The sequence below is a fragment of the Stegostoma tigrinum genome, chromosome 7 (assembly GCF_030684315.1).
Source record: "Stegostoma tigrinum isolate sSteTig4 chromosome 7, sSteTig4.hap1, whole genome shotgun sequence".
NCBI classification, from domain to species: domain Eukaryota; kingdom Metazoa; phylum Chordata; class Chondrichthyes; order Orectolobiformes; family Stegostomatidae; genus Stegostoma; species Stegostoma tigrinum.
Window position 1 is genome coordinate 230,191 of NC_081360.1, and position 10,653 is coordinate 240,843.

The window sequence follows — 10,653 nt, forward strand, 5'->3', positions numbered from 1 at the left end:
GAAGCAGCTACAAGGATAACAGCAAAAGTTATTTCCTCATAAATACTTGCCTCTTTGAAGTTACCAGCAATATTCAATAGTTTCGAGCTAAAACTGGTCTAATCATATAAGTTGATTTCAATATGCAATCAGAATGTAATACATTCTTTCAGAACATTTAAGTTTAGATGTGAAGGTTAAATAGCCTTCTGAGATGCCTTCTGAGATGCCTTCTCTTTTGCCCTCACAACCCATAAATTATAAAATGCTGACTATAGAAGTAGTTGTACAATGTTACTCTTTTAATTAACTTTACAACAGAAGTTAACCTCATAGAATAGGTTCGGTAAACCTAACTGACTTTTTGTTATTACGTTATGTAATTGGAGAATGGGAAAATAAAAGGAGTAACTGAATGTGATGATAGAATTCGAGCTGTCTTTATAGATAAAATAAAAGTCTGTGAAAGTCCCGAATGTGTATAATCATTTTACTTTTTTGAACGTGAATTAATGGGATGCACAGAAACATCCTCAAGCCAAAAGAAGACAATGTCTAGTTCACAGCATATGATCATGAAACGTGGGACTGCCTCTCGAAGTGACCACGAGGTGTCCCAAGTGTTTAGATTAAGGAGAAGGACAGTGAATACATTGCATTTGATTACTGCAACACAGGATATATAAAAATGCTGCAATTCTTTACAAAAGCAAAGGGTGTGTCACTGATCCATCCTCCAAATCCAGATTCTGCAAACATGCTGAGGCTCTCTCCCTCCATACACCAGTTTAAGTTTGAAGAAACATCTTCCACTTGCTTGAATCCTGCCTGCCTCCTGAGTTTTTGTCCCTGCTCTGGATAAATGCTCCTACAGTTTGCTGCCTAGAGCAGGGTAACGTTGGGCCACGATCTGGGCGAGTATCTTTCTTGACCATCCTTTCTAGCTAGCTTGGCAATTGGTGGATTTCTTCTGTAAGCCAGGACCCCTTCCACTATTTTGAGAGAACACGCAAAATAGTGGAAGGGGATTCCGGCGTGAGAGCATGTGAACTAATACGAAAATGCAACAGAACACGAGAACATTTGAAATAACATGAGAATGTGCCGAACAGTGCAAGAGCATGCGAAATAGTGCAAGGGCCTGAAATAAGGAAGAGGTGGTTGTGAGGCCAAGCATGCAAAATAGGAGAAAAGGGAGGACTGAGAGTCTCGGCACAATCATGAGTAAAATTAAAAAAAAGAGGAAGGCTGTGAGCCCCTGTGTTGTCATGCATAAATAAGTGCAAAAAATAAGAGAAAAAAAAGCAAAAAAATACGCCCTGAAATCACAAGAGAAGTGTGAAGTAGAAAAAGAACAATGGTCTGGGAAATAATAAAACAGTAAAATAGAAGCAGACACAGTTGTGTGAGAGTTTGACAAAGTGGCAGGGATGAATATCTGAATAATGGGTTGGGCCCACATTAGTCCATTCTGCAGAGACTGTTTTAAAAAGTGTAGAAACGTGCTGAAATGGCTACAGTATTCATGACTAAGAAAGAGAAAGTGAGACTTGTCTCTGTTCGAGTTCAGTGAATCTAGTAGAGGTATTACAAAAACAAATTTGCTTGAAAAACTCAGCAGGTCTGGTAGCATCTGTGAAGGAGGAAAACAGAGTTAACATTTCGGATCTGGTGACCCTTCCTCAGAACTGATGCTGGCTGGGATAACGCCAGTTTTTACGCAGAAAACAAAGGGGACAGGAATGGGGTAGGGAGTAAACGATAGGATAGAGTATAAAGGGTGAAAAGAGCAGTTGGACAGACAAACAGTTGATAATAATCAGATTGGGAGGGTGAATAGTTGTTAATGGGGACTGCTAGTGACTGAAACAAGCAGTGTGTAATGGCAGGCTACGTTATAACAAGGCCTGGCTTGTGGGCTAAGAGCCTGGGACATGGGAGAGCTTAGGCCCAAAATTAGTGAACTCAGTGTTGAGTATGGAGGGCTGCAGGGTCCCCAAGCCGAAAATGAGGTATTGTTCTTCCAACTTGCATTGAGCTTCGCTGGAACACTGCAGCAAGCCAGCGGACTGACATGTTGGCAAAGGAACAGGGTGGTGCTTTGAATGGGTGCCGAAAAAGCGCAATCCGCCATTGTCTCTGAGACAGAAGACATCAAGAAAACACAACACAACCAGCCGCACTAATCAGCCTACCATATATGAAGGAAGTTTCAGAAATGACCACAAGACTACTCAGTTCCCGATGTATCAGAATAGCCCACAATCTGACAACCACACTGCGATAGCGACCGACGAACATAAGGGATCACATACCCAAAACTAGCAAAACCAGTGTATTATACAAAATACCATCAAGGGCTGTGAGAAATATTGCACAGGTCAAACCAGAAGAAAACTGGCAATACGGACACACAAACGCCAACTAACCATCAAGAGACATGACCAATTCTCACCTGTCTCACTGCACACAGACGACGAGGGACACAAATTCGCCTGGGGCAACACATCCATAATCACACAAGTCAAATAGAGACATGCCCAGGCATTTCTGCAGGCCTGATATTCCAACTGGAACTCTGTCAAAAACACATTGAACAAGAGCCTTTGTACAAACCATTGAAAAACAGAACCGGAAGTAATAACAACCAGCCGAGCAAACTGAGGCATAGAACTAACAAAAGGGACAGAATACCTGTGCTTCACTGGAGGTGCACTGAAGATGTTACCTAGTAGGGTGACAAAACATTTGCATCAAACTCACCAGCTCAGCGAGCTCTGCAACTTCATGTATCTCTGTCAGTCACTTTCCACTCACACTGTGCAAGAATATAAAATGTGAGGCTGGATGAACACAGCAGGCCAAGCAGCATCTCAGGAGCACAAAAGCTGACGTTTCGGGCCGAGACCCTTCATCAGAGAGGGGGATGGGGAGAGGGTTCTGGAATAAATAGGGAGAGAGGGAGAGGCGGACTGAAGATGGAGAGTAAAGAAGATAGGTGGAGAGAGTATAGGTGGGGAGGTAGGGAGGGGATATGTCAGTCCAGGGAAGACGGACAGGTCAAGGAGGTGGGATGAGGTTAGTAGGTAGCTGGGGGTGCGGCTTGGGGTGGGAGGAAGGGATGGGTGAGAGGAAGAACCGGTTAGGGAGGCAGAGACAGGTTGGACTGGTTTTGGGATGCAGTGGGTGGGGGTGAAGAGCTGGGCTGGTTGTGTGGTGCAGTCGGGGGAGGGGACGAACTGGGCTGGTTTAGGGATGCAGTAGGGGAAGGGGAGATTTTGAAATTGGTGAAGTGCCATGCAAGAAGTCCTGTTTGGTTGATTCATCAGTATGACACTTAATTTTTAGGCATGCCTGGCGACGTTCCTGATCGTTAATCATTGCTTTGTCTGTCCAACAGTTCTTCTCTATATTTGGGCTCCAGCCCCTCCTATCATTTACTCATTACCGCCACCCCCCTCCATTCCACACTCTACATACAAATTCTTATTTTCTGAGCTACATTCAGTTCTGAGAGTCACTCGAACTGAAATGTTCTCTGACTTCGCTGCACAGATGTTGCCAACCTGGTGAGCCATTCCAGCATTTGTTTTTGTCACTGTTTGTTTCTTGGTGTCAGTAAGTTAAAAAAAAAGACTCTGGTTATTTGTGAATTCTCTGGTGTCTCAGCAGGTGGGATGACTGAGTAAACACTTGCCCTCAAATAGGTCAACTGAATGGTCTGATTCCAGTGTGAGATTGAGTTAATGCTTTCCCAAGATCACAACAGATGAATGGACTCTCTCCAGTGTGAATTTGCTGGTCTCTCATTGGGAGGAATGACGGAATGAATACCTTCCCACACACAGAGCAAGTGAACAGTTTCTCCCCAATATGACTTGTTATAGAGAAAGGAAGGTTAAATGAAAGAAAGTCCCTCGTATTCACTGTATAAGTAAAAAGTAAACATTTATTTTTTAAATAAAAATAATAGTGAACAAAATGAAACAATTACTAGCAAACTGAACAATTTCCAATAACTACTAACTATTCCCTAAATGGACTAAGTTCTACTGGTATGCTATTCCAATAAACAGAAGTCCCACTTATATAACCCAAGTAGTAAGACAAGAAAATAAAATCTTAGTCTCTCAAAGTCTACGCGCTTTATTTCTGCTGCTCTCACGTCATAAATGCCTTTATTCCACGGATCCGGGTGTCAGGGATGTTTTCTCTGTGAAGTCCTTTGTGAGGGCTCTTAACTAGAAATACCATGGTGACTTTTATGGATACAGGTGCTTTCTTAGAGACCTCAGTGATTGCTCGTGAGAGATAGATGATTACTTCTCAGATGACCATTCATTCTCACACTGATTTTCAAAATCTCTCTTTATCTACTGGGATGACATGTCACTTTTATTACAATAGCATTCATGCTAAACTATCAAAACCACCAGGTTTAAATTCAATTGTCTTTGAATTGCTAATGCTTGGATTAGACAAATTGGCTGATTCCAGCTCATTGCCAAAACACCATTTCAAGGTTTCCGTTCACACAGCCAATTGATACGTGTTTCAATTTTAGAACGGGCTGTACACCTTCAGCTATATGCAGACACTTAATTTTCTCTCTCAGTATAAATCCCTAAGCTTAGAAAAGGACTATCCCTTAAAGGTACCATACAATCTTGTCCCTGATTGTTATTTTACAAACAAATTCTCGCTTCCTGCCTTCCAATTCACGATTACTCAACACAATTTTTTAAGAGAATGAGTTGGTGAGCTTTCAGCTGTGATGATTCTTTTAAAAAAAGACTTCCCACAATCCCCACATTTCCACACTGTCTCTAATATGACTGCTTTGGTGTTTTGACCTTTTAGATGAATCTTCACAGACACTTCCACACAGAGAGAAAGTGTGTTCCTCTCCAGTATGAGTGGTATTTTTTTCTTCAATGTTCAAAAACTTTGACAATTTGGTTATGATGAAGAGAGTGGCTGTCAGATCTGGATATGGTTTCATCTGCACCTCAAGTTGCAAATCAATCTTTCAAAACAGGAAAAGAACGGAGAAAAGAGAAGATACGCAGGTTTTTAAATTGAGAGAAATTAATCTGGTCAATTGTGAAGTCAAGACTTGGGAGAAAAGTTACCACATAAAATAGTTGACTACCGTTAAAATCAGTCACTGTATGCAGCGAACTACTGAGGTTGGAGATTTGCGAGTGAAGGACCTTTATCCTCAAACAATTTGATCCCTTGAGTCCTCAGAACTAAGAACAGATGCAGAAAGAAAGTGCGGTAAGTACTCAGCAATCCTGGCAGCATCTGAAATTGTCCTTTTCCATCCATTAATAACCTCAATAATTGGCCTCAAGTTCTGTAGTTCCCGCTTCAAACATCTCTGACTCTCTCCTTTTCAAAATTGCCCTTCAAGCTGATACATTTTGCAACACTCTTGATCATCAGTATTATGTCTCTTTGTGATAAATCTTGTAATATAATATCTGAGAAATTCTAGTGAACATTTCATTATAGTGATAATGCAACACAAATGTCAATTGTGTTTCTTGACTTCTACAACTATCTGCGTTCATTCCTCATCTCAGCGTGAGAATTCTCAGAAAGAAAGCATAGGGATTCTCGTGGTTCACATGGTCTCCTCCTACTTGGTCAACAGACTGCTGCGGTTTGGCAATATTTCCTGTTTGACGCTACTTAAATTTGTTCACATCCAAGAATGGAGTTTTATGTAAAAACAACTGGAGGGGCAAAATGGATTTAGCGGTTCTATTTGAATTTTAAAAAATGTTACAAGAAATGCATAAGTAACACTGATAAGACATTGACCTTTTAAAAATTCGAGGGCTCACCATAGCCACCTATACGTACAATACGAGGATGTGGAGATAAGAGTTTAGAAACAGTCACCAACAGAGCCCCAGTAAAAGAGCCACAACAGGAGGATGAAGAGGAGCAGAGAAGGTGCCTGCTCCGATACCGCCCATGATCTGCTCCTTGAAACATTCCAACCCGGCCAAGTTTACACAACTGACTATCAGCTGGCAACTTCGTGAAGCTGGACCCAGTCCCGCCAAAGAGTGGGACAGACCAAGATGAACCTCTGTAATCCGTAAGGGTTGAGGGTGAGGGCGGTGATGGATGATCTCCTGCCCTGTTTTGCATCTCAACTTGTTCCTCCATAACCATCCCATAGCCTTGTAAACGCAGATTGTAGATAGTTGATGGACCTTGGTGTGCCTCATTACTGTGGCAGATATGGTGCAGAACAGCAGCTTTCTGTTCTGTACTCATTCTCTGAATCCATCCCAGGTCTTTATCCCATTTCTCCATTCGCAGTGATTTATACATTGTGCTGTTATTCCCAGCTCTCACTTTATCCTCGTCACTCCTTTCCATTTCTCTGGTAATGGTGGAAACTTCAAACATTGGAGTAAGAATCGTCCACTCATCCTTTCTTGCCTGTTCTGATCTTCAAATTAATCTCGGCTGATCATCCAGCTCAGGGACCCCACATCATTTTATCTCTTTGGTCCTCAGAACTATATCGAACTCCTCCTGGAAAACAATGAATGTATTTGACTCAGCCACTTCCTTTGCAAAGAATTCCACATGTTCGCCACTCTGTGAGTTAAAAGAAAATCATCTCTATTCAGCCAAAATGGTTTTCATTTGATTCTTTTCTTTATGCTTCTCACTGATTGTCTTTACTTTGCATTTCAGATTTCTGGCAACATTTCATACTTCATCTGGACACTTTTAAACAAAAAAATCTCTTTACTTCTCCACCACAATACCCTCTGATATCGCAACGTGAGCCCTTTTGTCAGTGAACGTTTCCCGTGCTTCACCCACTCATTCTGTCACCCCCACCCTTCCCCACTGGTCAGAAGTTCACCTGATTTCTGTCCCCACAGACATGACTGGATTCAGGGTCCACACGTCCAGAGCCACGAAAGAGACACCTCGACCCATTGAGTTTGTCCCAGTCAAAATAACAAGAGACTAACTGCTCTAATCCCTTTTCCAGCACCTGGCCCATTCCCAATATTTTTGCATTGCAAGTACTTATCTAAATACATCATAAGTTTTCTGAGGATTTCTGCACCTACCACACTTACAGGCAGTGAGTTCCATTTTCCCACTATATTTCGGGTGAAAAAAATCTCCAATTTCTGCTAAACTTTCAGTCCTTTACTTTGGTTCATGCCCCGGGTCATTGATCCATCCAACAAGGGGAATTATGCGTGCTGCCTCTTCCTTCTATGTCCCTCATCATTTCTACATACCTCAAAAATGTTCTCGCTCACCCCAGACTTTGCGGGCTGTGTGCTTCCCTGCTGATGGAGAGAAAATAGATTCTCCCCTGCCAGACATTCTGGGGTGAAGTTCCTGCTATTTCCACCAAATACTTTCTGCACACCCAAATCAGTGCTGAAGTAGACCCTGGTCCCTCATTCACGAGAGGCCCCAGAGCCTGCATTCTGGGAGTGGGAATGGGAGAAAGATCGAGAAAAATGGGGAACGAAAAAATGTAACACTAGCAGAGAACTGAAACACATCAACACTACTAGTATAGGGCCAGAAAACTCAGAAACTCTCACCAATTCGAAACCCCATGGTTGATATCCCTACATGCCTGTCACTCACACCCGAATTCACGCCCATTTCAGAGCAAACTTACATCTCACAGCTTCCTGGTCGTTAACCCATCCAGGCACAGGAGTGGGATAGTTCAAGGTGAGTAGCTCAGTACCTCACTGTAGGTCAGCTATCTCTGACCCAATCATGTATCTTTATTTTCCCATTGCTCCCTTCCCAGTGATTCCAACCTCCTGCAGTTGTCCCTGTCTCCCAGTTTAATGAAATAATTTCCTTCCCATTCCTCTGGCGATTTCCTTGGGGGCTTAGCGGCGGGGTGCATCAGACTATGTCTGATTTGCTGATTGTCACTCAAGTTCACTATTTATCTTTCAGATTTAAACCATTGGCTGTGTTTTTCAGTTCTCTCATCCCAACAGATGGCCTAAATCATTCAATTCATGTGCAATTTATAGCCTACTCAGAAACTGTGATTAATTTTCGAGCTCTTTCTCAGTTGGGAGAAGATTCAGATGTAGTTGCAATGTAACCACCTCCCCGATTCAATCATAATCCTTGGTACTAATAGGAAATCCTCAGTAAACATCAATGGAAACTGTGTGGAGGGTAGAAGACAGATGGAGAACAGACATAATGCAAAATAATTTTTAAAAACCTGAAGAATTTTGGATGGTGTGTATCAGGAGCAAAAACAAAAGTTGCTGGAATAGTCAGCAAGCCTGACAGCATCTGTGAGGAAGGAAAAGAAATCAGAATTAATGCTTCAGGTCCAGTGACGCTGCCATAAAAATCTAAAGAACTGTGGATGCCATAAATCAGGAACAAAAACAGAATTTGCCGGAAAACCTCAGCAAGTTTGGCAACATCTGTGAAGAAGAGTCAGAGTTAACGTTTCACATCTGTTGACCAGAGAAAGGGTCAGTATGGATGGACAATGCTTTTCAAAATGTCAAATATGTAAGTGGATTGGTATGCTGCTAATGAAGACAGATGGCGGGGGTTAGATGGCATCTTGTTGCGTGTGGAATTCAGTGCAAAAAATTCGAGCACTATTCCGAACTTCTATTCAAAATACAAACTGGAGCAGAACAACTAATACAATAAACTGAAATAACTTCATTTCTGACAAAGAGCCACTGAATTTGAAATCTTTACTGCTTTCTCTGTTTGATGCTGTCACATCTCTGCATTTCTCCAGCAAATTATTTTTCTGTTCCAGGAAAACGTTTGCTCTATTGTTGATAATTGGCTAACAGCTCCATAAATGCTGTCAGTTGCAGTGTGACCTTCACCTGAATATTACTCTCTCGATCCGTTTTCTAAACTGAGATGCAAATACGAGCCAGACTCGCTCTTGGCTGTGGACATACCCACAATTCCAAAAGTCATGGCAACCGCTCGAAGTGCCGTCGTCGCGTTCACTTATGGCTGGAGCATGCTCATAACGATTGCAAACCTTGCCGCTGAATCGGCAGAGAAGGCCATCAATCAATTAGTCCAACCAATGGGAGTGAATGATGGGTGGGACTGTAGGACAGAGCGGGAGTCGCTGGTCCTCCAACTAATGGGAGTGAACAAGCTGTGTTTATAATGAGAATCCAGCAGCTTTCGTGACAACTTTCTCCCATGGAAGCCCCAAAAATTTCCAGTTTCATTCAGCTCCATTTCACAACCTGCCCTTGTGCTTTTGTGTTCGCTTGCACTTTTTCCCAGTTTTTTCTTTAAATTTCAGATGAATAGGCTGCACAGAATATTAGAGGGGGGCAGCAAGGTGTTTCAATGCTTCACCCTGCTGCCTTGGATGGCCGATTCTGAACACAGCTGACTGTATGGAATTGTTACACTGAGCCCGTGTCTGCGTGGGTTCTTCCCACAGATCAAAAATGTGCAGGTCAGTGGATTGGCCATGGTAAATTGCACGTTGCTTCCAGGGATGTATAGGTTCGGTGTTTTAACCACGGGAAATGGAGGGCTATGTGAAGAGGTAAGGAGGTGTATCTGGGTCGGATGCTTCTCATTGGTTGGACTAATTTGATTGGGCAAATGGCCTCATTCTGCATTGTCAGGATTCCATGGTTGGATGTGCAGTTGGGAAACTCAACCCAAACAGCAAATCAGAATCTGACACATCGCCAGTTCATAGTTATCTGAATATACCTGGGTTTTGAACATTAAAGGAAATATCACTGTTCACTATAGAGAGCAGCCATTACCATGTTCTGTGTTTGGACAAGGATTCAGCTGATCAGAAATAAATGTATTGTTGATTTAGAGAAACCATGGAAACGTGAGAAATGTGGAAAGAGATTTGCATTCTCGTCTGAACTGGGAATTCACTGACCTAGTTCCAGCCGAAACTCTGATTTGACTGCAAGGGAAGGAGTCACAGTGAGTCAATCTGCAGATGCACCAGAACTTTCACAATCGGGAGACACCATCCAGGTACTCTGGCTGCAGGACTGGGTTCAAACTTTCATTTCAACTCACTGCATACCCTTGTTGAAAGACCTAGAGCAAGCTGGGAAATGCTTGCCTGTGATATCAAGGAAGCATTAGATGGAGTGTCGCATCAAGGACCAAAATTTGAATTAGTGTGAAAATATTACACTGGTTGGAGTACTCCTTAAGAAAAAAGGAAGATAATTGTACTTACTGGAGTGCAATCGTCTCAGCGCCTGGATATCACTGCAAGAATTCTGCGGCGTAGTGTCTTCAGCCCACACACCTTCAGCTACTACGACTTTAATCAGGCTCTGCATTTGACAAATTTCCAACATTAATGTTGCATCTTCATACCTGATAATACATTTGATAAAATAGCGTGAAAAATTGGAATGTGAGTTTTTAATAATTAAGATTGTTGGATACCAATCATTCACATGCTTTTTACATTCTTTGTGAATTATGAATTACAATTAACTTTGCAAAAGCAATTTGAATTCCGAGGTACCATACTGAAATTAACCTTAAACTCAAGGGTATGTACGCCAAATCATGTTGACGTTTGGCACAAGGCTGTGGTGTGATATCACAAAATGGGATTCACTTGAATTTGCATGACATCATGGAACA

At 42.2% G+C, this 10,653-nt stretch overlaps 1 long non-coding RNA gene across 1 annotated transcript; it reads right to left on the minus strand.

Annotated features, from left to right (window-relative positions):
• Nucleotides 1–4,013: 4,013 nt before the first annotated feature.
• On the minus strand, nucleotides 4,014–10,333 carry LOC132209839 (uncharacterized). Its single transcript, XR_009445977.1, has 3 exons — nucleotides 10,235–10,333; nucleotides 8,237–8,310; nucleotides 4,014–6,537 (listed from the first exon to the last, which is right to left on the minus strand). It is a non-coding gene; the product is annotated as an uncharacterized LOC132209839 (long non-coding RNA).
• Nucleotides 10,334–10,653: the final 320 nt, after the last annotated feature.